The sequence below is a fragment of the Lithobates pipiens genome, unplaced genomic scaffold (assembly GCF_037356315.1).
Source record: "Lithobates pipiens isolate NorthernLeopardFrog02 unplaced genomic scaffold, aLitPip1_a1.2 Scaffold_13, whole genome shotgun sequence".
Classification (NCBI taxonomy): Eukaryota; Metazoa; Chordata; class Amphibia; order Anura; family Ranidae; genus Lithobates; species Lithobates pipiens.
In genome coordinates this window covers 230,990,058-231,002,200 of record NW_027507718.1, presented here as the reverse complement: position 1 = coordinate 231,002,200, position 12,143 = coordinate 230,990,058, and positions in this window count along the sequence as shown.

Sequence of the window (12,143 nt, the reverse complement as noted above, 5' to 3'; positions counted from 1 at the left end):
GGACTCCTACACTCCCTGCACCTACTGGATTCTTGGCGAGTCCTTCATCCGGAAGGGAGGGACTACACTTTCTATTCTGCCCCGCACATTAAATATTCTAGGATAGACTATTTATTTGTCTCTCGTAGAGACGTACACTTATTGACCGGAGCAGAAATAGGAATTCAAGGCTTATCTGATCATGCTCCGATCTCCCTTACACTCAGACAACAATACACGTCGAAACCCTCAACTTGGAGGTTGAACTCATCCCTCCTGATAGACCCTACACTCCTACCAGAAATATCCTCCCAACTACAGGAGTTTTTTACATTTAACTCTACGCAGGATATGGATCCTTTGGTGGTGTGGAAGGCCCACAAATGCACACTTAGGGGGGTTCTAATGAAAATGGGCTCTCAGCGCAAGAAGGACAGGGAAAATGAAATTGCCACCATAGCGAACAAAATCTCGAAGTTCGAGACTTTACACAAACAATCTTTATCAACACAGATGGCGACGGACCTCCTAGCTGCCAGAAAACAATTGCACCAGATTTTAGATGCCACGTCGAAGAGATTTTTATTTTTTCGGCGGAAAATTTACTATGAGCACGGAGATAAACCGGGCAAGTTTTTGGCGAGAGCATTGAAAGGACCTCGTTACCGAAATAGCATATCAGGAATAGCTAATCAGGAAGGCAAACTTGACGTGACGGATGAACAGATAGCTAGGCATTTTCAGACTTATTACACCAAACTATACAATCTACCGCCCCAACATAGACCCAAAGATTTGACAGGATCCAGGACCCAAGCCATACAGGACTATTTATTTAAATCCAAACTACCTCGGATATCCACGGAGGACTCTGCACTATTGGAGGCCCCGGTGGATGAGACTGAGGTTCACAAGGCAATAAAGGATTTGAAATCAGGGAAGAGCCCCGGCCCTGATGGCTATACCGCAATTTACTACAAAACTTTTATTAATACCCTGTTGAAGCCACTAACAAAAGCGCTGAACTCCCTCTCATCTCCCAGAGAAATACCGCCAAGGTTCCTGGAGGCACATATTACTGTCCTGCCTAAACCGAATAAAGACCCGACACTATTATAGACCAATTTCCCTTTTGAACCTAGACGTCAAAATTTTGGCTAAAATTATGGCAACTAGATTACTACCCCTGCTCCACACCATAATTGGACCGGAACAGGCCGGATTTATGCCGGGGAGGGAGGCCAAAGACAATGTGACAAAGGCACTTAACCTCATCCAGATGGCCCATGAGCGAAATATCGAGGGCCTTCTCCTCTCTACTGACGCGGAGAAGGCCTTCGATAGAGTAGCCTGGGATTTCATGCTGGCTACCTGCAAATTTATTGGCCTGGACCCACAAATGATGTCATGGATATCTGCTTTATATAAAAACCCCTCTGCCAAACTTCGCATCAATGGCTCCTTATCTGGTACGGTCCACATATCCAATGGCACGAGGCAGGGCTGTCCCCTGTCACCCATCTTATTCATTATCTCCCTAGAACCATTCATTAGACTACTGAAGATGAACCCTGACGTCACTGGCTTTCGGACAGCCAAGAAGGAATACAAGATTGCCGCATATGCGGACGATCTTCTGTTTTTCTTAACGAATCCCCGTATCTCCATTCCCAACTTATTGCGAGAATTTTCAGTATATGGTTACCTTTCTAACTTAAAAATCAATCTCACCAAGTCGGAAGCCCTAAACATTAGTTTACCGAGCCACTCAGTGGAGTTGCTACGGACCGACAGCCCCTTTCGATGGGTAACTGAGGCACTCCAATATCTAGGTGTTTGGCTGACCCCTTCACTTGCCCGGGTATTCGAAAAAAAATTGATACCATTGCTCAAGGTCTTTGAGAAGGACCTGAAGGAATGGCACCCAAGGAACTTTTCCTGGTTTGGCAGGGCTGCCATATGTAAAATGAACATCTTACCCAAAATACTCTACTTGTTTAGAACACTTCCAATTAAGATCCCGACAAACTTCTTCAAAAAATTGCAGGCGATTCAGACACAATTTGTATGGGCGCATAGAAGACCCTGTTTAAAACACTCTCTCCTGACCTTGCCCAAGGATTGTGGAGGGATGGGTTTGCCTGACTACAAACAATATTATCAAGCTGCGCACATAGCGAGAATTATTGATTGGCATTGTCACGGTGGAGCTAAAGATTGGGTGGCACTAGAAGATGAGCTGAGCCCTGTTCCATTGAGATTTCTTCCTTGGGTGCCAGAATCCGGATATCCGAGAGCGTTGAAACAACATCCTTTAATTCATAGCACAAAATTTTCTTCCACATTGAGCCCACTCACGCCTTTATGTGATAATCCCGACTTTCCACCAGGTATGGGAGGGCACCTCTACCGGTCCTCCAACCGCCACACACCTCTCCTCACAAAACATTGCTTCCATAATGCTCAGCTGATGGACTTTACAACTTTCAAATCAGCAAAAACTCCTTACCTCACTTGACCTACTGGAATTACCTTCAAATTCGAAGTTACACCAACAGGCCAACCTATAGAGGACACTTTATGAGAGATCTTACGGAAATAGAAAGAGTGTGTTGGGAAGGTAAGCAAACTCCGAACACTACATCTCTTTTGTACGCCTGGCTGCGGAATACAGGGGGAGGGCGAGTGGAGAGACTCAGAGAGCAATGGTCCGAGGCTCTCAGGATTGAACTCTCTGACGGTCAATGGGGGAAGGCCTGTGTTCTGGCACATAAATGCTCATTGAGCACCAGAACACAGGAAACATCCTATAAATTACTTACTCAGTGGTACGCCACACCAGCGAAACTACACAAATGGTTCCCTCAAACTTCTGATGTTTGCTGGCGCTGTCAGAAGGAAACTGGCACACTCCTACACATATGGTGGCAATGCCCCCCCATTCAGCAATTTTGGAACACGATACGGGGGCTGATCAGAGCTATAACTGAAACATCCATGAGACTTGACGTGGCGTGCTGTCTCCTCCATGTCACCACTTTCTCCTTACGACGTTATAAGAAATCATTGACTAGACATTTATTGAATGCAGCCAAAGCTTTGATACCACGCTATTGGAAATCGACGAGTGTCCCTGCAATCAGGGAATGGCTCTTTCAGATTGGGGAGGTGTGTGACATGGAGGAGACAATGGCCCAGTCTACTGACATGGTGGAGAAATACCACACTACGTGGACACCATGGTTCGCCTTTCGGAGCACGCAAACCTATAAAGACCTGCTTGTTGGGAACTACAATGGAGCGTCTGAGGGCTGATTTATTTCCCTTGTCTGCTAAGATACAGCCACTGGAAGATAATGATAATGATAATAATACTACTACGACATAACTTTCGTAACTTTCTATCCTTTGTTCACACTTCTCTAGATCTTTATCTTTTCTCTCCTCTTCTTTCTATAACCATCCCACATCCACTTTTTCTCTTGGTGGGAGGAAAACTTAAAAATTGTTACCAAAATGTATAGATAACATTATTTGAAGAAATCAATAGACCTAAGTTGAGGTCTTGCAGTTATTTGTCAGACAACCTTACTCTCAGGAAGTTTATGCCTTTATTGCCTGTAATCCATTTTTTTTTTGTTCCTGACAGTCTTTCAAATGTACCTTATGTATTAAGATCATTTCTGGCTGTAACTGTTCAACTTTGCCTGTATTTCATTTGAGCGAATAAACTTGAAATGTTAAAAAAAATATATATATGTAGCGCTACCCCCTTTTTTTTTAAATGATTAGACTACCTATCAAAGTGCAAATAAGTAAACTAGCTATAGTCAATACATAAATAAATGTGCAAATATAGCAAAACGCTGTGCTTTCATATACATGCAGAACACAATAAAGTGTACAAAAGTGCAAAAACGCCTAAATCTAGCGTGATCTAAATAAATAACGTAAAATGTGCAAATATCGCAAAAACACTATGTGGCATAAATCACATAAAAATCCAAAAAATAAATAAATAAAAATGAAAAAAAGTCCATCAAGAAAAGCAGAGATTCAAACGAATGTTCCAGTGCTATTCAGTATCTCAGCATCCAGATGTGATAGTATGTGTAAAGCCCCATACACACGATCGGACTTTGTACAAACTTTCCCGTGGACTTTTGTACAAAGGGCGTGGTCCACAAGTTTGTATTGCATACACACGATCAGACTTTTTGACAACAAACACGAACGTAGTGACATCACAACGTACTGACGCCACTTCAAAAGAGGACGTTCAATGACTCCAGCGCCACCTTTGGTCAACTTCTGTATTGTAGTTCGATCGTTTGCATTGGTGCTGAGCATGCGTGTTTGTACCTTGTACAAAAGTCCGATGCTTTTGCATACACACGGTCGGACTTTGCTCCATCGGACTTTTGTTGCCAGAAAGTTTGTCCGTTCGCACAGCCAACAAAAGTCCGATGAAAACGGAAAAAGTTTGTCCGATGGAGCGTACACACAGTCGGATGTTGCTCCAAAACAGCTAATTTGCATGTTTGTTGTCAAAAAGTCCGACCGTGTGTACGGGCCTTAACAGTCATGCCGTGTAAACACCAATGCAAACGTGCTTCACAAAATTGAAAAAAGCAATCCACCTTTAGTTCTACTCCAGTGCACCCCCCGTTTCCCCCAGCCTTTCACCTCAATAACAGACCCCTCAGGGTCAAACAGACTTGTGGGGGAAATGCAGATATGGCTCCTTTTGGTACTTCATACAGCTTCACACATATGCTCCAATATCACAGGTCGTCGGGAAAAGAAAGGGGACTCTCATGTGCAGTAACGTCATTTATTAAAAAATGACATAAAATATCCACTTACATTGAATTTCGAATCTCATGCTTGTACAGATAGAACGTCCGGTCTCAGCCACGACCGGAAGTAACGAACGTGACACCTGGCTCCTCCCTGACGCGTTGCATCACAGACACGTGACTCTTTCACTGGAGTAGCATTGAAGGTGGATTGCTTTTTTCAATTTTGTGAAGCACGTTTGCATTGGTGTTGAGCGGGTAAATGGAATCGCCATTTATTTATAAACAATTTTGTCATGATTATCAAAAACATGTATTCTGATTAAGCAAGTGTATTTGTTTCAAATACACAGGATGTGTTTTTATAGCTGTCTTGATAGTGTCCAAATGCCATTCACACCTCCAGCTGTGAGGGGGCATTTTCCCAGAGAATCTGGAAGTGACACCTAGGTGCAAAGTGACCATCCCTTTAGTGAATATAAATACAATTACAACTTGATCAGACCTTCAAAGAAGACTCACAAGACCTCCACCCCCTTTTAGAGTGTATAAATGTATTCAGGCTCCCAGCGTTAGGTAGAGCAATGACTTCACCATGTACTGTATATGCTTGCTCCCCTGCCTATGGCTAAAACCATAGGCTTGAATATTAAATACATCTTTTATAATGTGGTTCAGCAGTCAACATGTTATTGGAATCCCCTAACTTCTGGGAGTTCCCTATCAGTGTTTACACAGCATGACTGTTACACATACTATCACATCTGGATGCTGAGATACTGAATAGCACTGGAACATTCGTTTGAATCTCTGCTTATCTTGATGGACTTTTTTTTCATTTTTATTTATTTCTTTTTTGGATTTTTTTGTGATTTATGTCACATAGTGTTTTTGCGATATTTGCACATTTTACGTTATTTGTTTATATCACGCTAGATTTAGGCGTTTTTGCACTTTTGTACACTTTGTGTTCTGCATGTATATGAAAGCAGTGTTTTGCTATATTTGCACATTTATTTATGTATTAACTATAGCTAGTTTACTTATTTGCACTTTGATAGGTGTTCTAATTATTTAAAAAAAAAGGGGGTAGCGCTACATATTTTTTTATATACAATAAATGAATGACGTTAACTTGATTTTTGTTCACTAATTGCTGATTTTAGAAAGTGTTTCACATATCAATAGATAGTAGTGGCCAAAACCTTGGGGACAAGAAAGAAAAAAGCTGGGCTCAGAATGATAGTCTTTTCTATTGGTTAACAGTTTGCAACAGTCTTGATGTGAAAATTGTGCGTGTTTGATGAACCAAAAACTAAAAATGTGTCCCTTTTTCATACACAGGAAGACATCAGCCAGGAGGATGGTGTGGAATGCAGCAGCCAGGAGGTGTGGAAAGTGGCAGCCAGGAGGAGGCGGGGCAAAGGAGCCTGACAGAATGCCAGGTCCTTCCCCTCCGCCTTCCACGCAAAAGGGCGAGAAAGGGGGGGAATGTGGAGGAGTCAGCCCTGAGGCTGATTGGGGAGGCATCAGCGGCCCTCCAAGCCAAACCCACCTATCAAGAGGCCTTTGCCACCTTGGCTGCGTGCAAGCTTGAGAAAATGGAGGAGGGGCAACAGCTCTTGTGTGAGGAGGTAAATATATAATTATAAACACCCTCAACAAGGGTCTGTTGGGCCAAATGACACAAACAACACACTTGTGTGATTTGGCCCATGCCCCTCCTCCTTCTCCTGCCACACTTCCAGCACCACAGCCACAGCGTGGAAGGAAGACCAGAGTGTGATGACCTGGGTTCAGTCTGGTCTGACAGAAGATGCAGCCTGTTGTAGTACCACAGCCTGGGAACATAGATGTCATCTGCTGCTGTTCCGGGTTTCTTGGACTTCAGGACCAGACTTCTCTCCCTCAGACATGTATTCCTCAGGCCACCAAGTTTGGCATTTAAATAGCTGATGTGTGCCCTGGGGGCCAAAGGCTTCGCTAATCTCCCCAGTTTCTCCATCGCTGCCTCCCTCTTTATCTGTTACTGACACCTAAATAAAGTTTTTTTTGGTTTGAAGAAATACTTGCGTATGTGTTTTACTTCAAAAACGACAGTTTATTTGTGAGCAGGCAGGTACATTTCAAAAAAACAAAGTGAAATGAATAACAAGGGGTACCAACACTAAACAACTTCCTGTAGATTAAAAAAGAAAAACAAAATATAAAAACTATAATAATGTTGTTGTGGTAAGTTTACACACAAAACACACCCCAAAAAATGGAAAGATGAGCAAACTGTCAAAAAAGGAGATGTTTATGAAAAAAAACAAAACACTAAATTCACCCAAAAAAGAATAAACAAAAAATAAAATTGTGTAGATGTGACGAATTCAAAAATTGTATTGCTGAAATGAGTAAAAAAGAGTCAGGAAATACGTTCGGGAGAAGTGTGTGTGACTATGAGCATCAAAAGAAGTTCCTTCTTGCAGCATTATAAAGAACAAGAGAATGCGCTTCATGAAAGAATTTTTAACATTGCAACGTGACGAATGTGCTATATCGATTACGAGCAGTAGTTTTACCCGAGCGAGCACTTCCGTGTCCGAATTGGATTGTGAGCATGCGTGGCACCTTGTCTGTCGGAGTAGGCTACACATGATCGGAGTATGTCCGATCGGAGCAGTTTGTCGGAAAAATATTTCCGGCAAGTTGGAAAAGTTAGTCCGTCGGATATTCCGACAGAAACAGTCCGATGCAGACCACACACAGTCGGAATATCCGACAAAACGCTCCGATAGGAAACATTCCAATGGAATCACCACATGAGGCGGTCGGGAAGTTGGTAAAAACGCACCTCCATGTTGTTGTATGACCTCATGCACACATAGGCTTTTACGAGCTGTAAGTGGCATAGGCATTTTCAAGCTGCAAAAAAAAAAACCCAGGGCCAGCGCACAAGGGTCAGAGTATCGTGGTGACATCACCGGATGTACGCCCCATGGCTATATAAGAAGCACAGAGAAGAGCTGGCACGACAAAGGGAGCAGGCGTCGGAGGAGGATCGGATCAGCTGTCGAGAAGACCAGAAGAGGAGCAGGACTGGAGGAAGAACACACCACTGGACGGAGAAGACCTAAGGAAGAAGACGGGAAGAAGACATGAGGAAGATTTTTAATAAAGGACTTGTGGAAACAGTCTCCTGTTTTTATTTACACTTCACTGCCTTTTTTGGGGGGTAAATGGGTAGGGATACAATGTACCCTATATTCACATGGGGGGAGGGCTGAGATCTGGGGGTCCCCTTGTTAAAGGGGGCTTCCAGATTCTGATAAGCCCCCTCCTGCCCGCAGACCCCCACAACCACCACCCAGTGTCATCAGGGAGATGTCATTGTCCCCAAGGACAAGGTGCTTTTGCGGTGGGGGCGCAGAACCCCGCCCGCCTGCCCCAAACCACCCACTTTCCCCATGTTGAGGGCATTTCCTGACCTGCCGGGCTGCCTGCTCAGATAAGGGTCTGGTATGGATTTGGGGGGCCCTCACAATGGTTTTTATCGGCCCTGGGTTTTCCCTCAAAATCCATACCAGACCGAAGGGTCTGGTGTAGTCTTGTCAGGGACCCCACAATTTTTTTTTTCCATTTTGGCATGGGGTTTCCTTTCAAGATTCATACTAGACTCTAAGGCCGCGTACACACGCGCGGACTGTTTGCCCAACCTTGTTCGTCAAACAGTTTCGGCAAACAGTCCGCTCAAAATTTGCATGAGCGGACTTGCCCACACACGAGCGGACTGTTTCAACGAACTGTTTGCCAAACAGTCCGCTCAACTTTTGAAATGAACGGACTCGCCCACGTAAGGCGGAGGCAAATCCGCCCATTTCGAGCGCGTGTACAGGTAGGCGGGGCCCGCGAAGGAGACGTCGCGGGCTCCGCCGCCTGGAATGGGCTTAAAGGGGAACCCCAACGCCGAAAAAAATCGGCGTGGGGGTTCCCCCAAAGTCCACACCAGACCCTTGTCCGAGCACGCTACCCGGCCGGCCAGGAAAGGGGGGCGAGCGAGCGCGCCCGCCCCTCCTGAGCCGTACCAGGCCGCGTGCCCTCAACATGGGGGGGTGCCTTGGGGAAGGGGGGGCCGCGCGGCCCCCCCACCCCAAAGCACCTTGTCCCCATGTTGATGAGGACAAGGGCCTCTTCCCGACAACCCTGGCCGTTGGTTGTCGGGGTCTGCGGGCGGGGGGCTTATCGGAATCCGGGAGCCCCCTTTAAGAAGGGGGCCCCCGGATACCGGCCCCCCCACCCTATGTGAATGAGTATGGGGTACAATGTACCCCTACCCATTCACCTGTGAAATAAAGTACAAAAAAAAACACAACACAGGGGAAAAAATATTTTATTGCACAGCTCCGGGGGTCTTCCGTCTTCGGGGGTCTTCTCGCCGGACTCCTCCGCTATGTGTGTGTAGCTCTTTTACTAGCGGAGGAGTCCGGCTTTCTTCCTCCCCGCCGCCGGCCTCTTCTCCCGACTTCGGGGGTCTTGTCCCCCTCTTCGGTTCTTCTGCCGGGCCACCGCGCCTTCTTGTAGCTCTTTTACAGGCGGTGGCCCGGTCTTCTGTCGCCGCTGCCTTCCGTTCTTCTGTCGCCGCCTTCGGTTCTTCTGCCGGGCCACCGCGCCTTCTTGTAGCTCTTTTACAGGCGGTGGCCCGGTCTTCTGTCGCCGCTGTCGCCGCCTTCCGTTCTTGTTCTTCTTCTTGTTCTTCTTCTTCTTCTCCAGGCGATGTTGACACGTCGCTCCCTCCGGCCGGAATGCCAGAGCCGCGCTGTGCGGTCACTTATATAGTGACAATGGGGCGGGGTCACATGGTATATGTCACATGGGTTGGTCACATGGGTTGATGTCACATGGGGACTATGACATCGTAAGGGGGCGGGGTCACCATGTGACCAACCCATGTGACATATACCATGTGACACCGCCCCATTGTCACTATATAAGTGGCAGCGGAGCGTGTCCCTGGCATTCCGGCCGGAGGGAGCGACGTGTCAACATCGCCTGGAGAAGAAGAAGAAGAACAAGAAGAAGAACAAGAACGGAAGGCGGCGACAGAAGACCGGGCACCCCCCCATGTTGAGGGCACGCGGCCTGGTACGGCTCAGGAGGGGGGGCGCGCTCGCTCGCCCCCCTTTCCTGGCCGGCCGGGTAGCGTGCTCGGACAAGGGTCTGGTGTGGACTTTGGGGGAACCCCCACGCCGATTTTTTTCGGCGTTGGGGTTCCCCTTTAAGCCCATTCCAGGCGGCCGAGCCCGCGACGTCTCCTTCGCGGGCCCCGCCTACCTGTACACGCGCTCGAAATGGGCGGACTTTCCGAGCGGGAACAGTCCGCTCATTTCGAAAGTACAGCGGACAGGCCCACACACGGGCGGACTGTTCGCTCAAACACAGTTTCAGCGGACAGTTTTTCGGAATTTCCGAAAGACTTTGTCCGTCCAACTGTCCGCTGAAAGCCCACACATGAGCGGACTGTCCGCCCAAACACTGTTCAGCGGACAAGGTTGGGCGAACAGTCCGCCCGTGTGTACGCGGCCTAAGGACCTACCTAGGGTATAGGTGTTTTTTTTGGCATGGGGTTCATCTTTAAGATCCTCAGAGCATAAATTGCATCGCAAGTCGTATCATGATGATCTGACTTGGATGCCAATTCCAATCAAATCAATGGGCTGACAGTCTATGCCTATGCGATGGAGATGGGCTACCAGATTGACTATCACTGTGGTCACATGATCTGAATCTTATGACCATAAACAATGATCCAAGAGCAGTCCGTGACAACTTGGCCACTTTACTGGGAGCACACAGTAAACACTCTCTCAGCACAGAAGCGTAGTTCCCCATAGACACATACAGTATGCGTGGTGGCTCATAATTAGAGCTTGCCCATAATGCAGACACTTGCATGCCTATGTCCAGTGGGAACTGGTTAAGCTTCACACACACAAAGTACACATGTGCAATACACACAATCTGGTAATGCACATTTTGTGGGTTGTTGCACTGTGATGCGCCAACCCACCAAGGGCCTATTCACACCAATGGGCGTGCATTATGGTGCATATAATAATTATTCTGGTCTGCTTTGTACACATGCGCTACAGTGCTTTGTTAAAACACATCATGCTTTGTTTTTCTTCCCTGTTTTAAAAATTACGTCATTCTATTGTAATTCTCACCAAGGTACAGTAGTGCACACACTGCAGTGTACTGTGGATCGGGGATTACCACAAGGCGTAGGTGTAAAACCAGCCTCCAGATTTTTAGCATTAGTTGCTTATTTCATGTTTTGCATATCTTTGATTCTCACTGTTTTGCAAAAAAGACACAAGTGGTGATGAACGCAGCAATGAGTATTATTTTTGCCATTGAAAAGCGTCACAGTTGTGGTGTGACATGTGTTTAACTCCCTCCCGCCACTGTATTGGGGTAGGGTGAGTGATAAGGGGCACAACTCAACCACCTATTTTTTACCACCCCCTGACAGCAAAGTGTAAGCTAGACCATAATGAAATCTGCATATGTACAATGAAGCCTGCATGCAGATCTTACATTTTGTGAAAATACTCTGCTCTCAATGGGAGGCAATGGGGGACTGTTGGGAATGTCAATACACTTGTAGTGCCTACCCCAATTTTTCTGGAAGGCTGATGGTGACTACTGGGGGTAGGGATGGCTGACATACATTCTTAGGGTGCAGGTTTGTGGGCATGGTGGGTGATGAACAAAGAAATTGGGGCGCCAGTCACATTTATACTTTAAACAAGAGAGTAGTTTATTTTTCAAACAGGAAGAATAGGGCACAGGACACCCTTAGTAGCGATGAGCAACAGGCAGATTGGCAGACTCTTTAGACAAAAATAGGTGAGGTAAGGTAGACAGCAGTACAGGAAAAGACCTTTATGCTGAGCCAGCACATCTGTACTTTGTAGGACTGGCTGTCTCCTATAGTAACTGAACTTTACTCACAGCTCAATACACGGATTCCCTTGAATGAGTTCTCTCTGAAGTCCTCTCTCTGGAGTCATTTCATAGCCTCCAGCTCATGAAAAGTCCCCTCTGGTGCTTACTTTGAATTCCATCCCTCTAGAATTGTTTGGCAGGCTTTCCTCTGCATAAACTTGAACACCCGGATAGAGAGCTTGTAGCAAATATAAGGAAACACATAAGCGGAGGGCGGACATGACAGGGTTAACAGTAGGAAACACAGAAGAAAAAAGGGGAGGTATTGTGGTGCCAAGGGGGAGGGGTATGGGAAGTGGTAAAGGCGATCCCCGCACGGTATGAGTCACCATAGCATGGGGGAAAGTTCAGAGCAGCAGCATGTCGGATGTA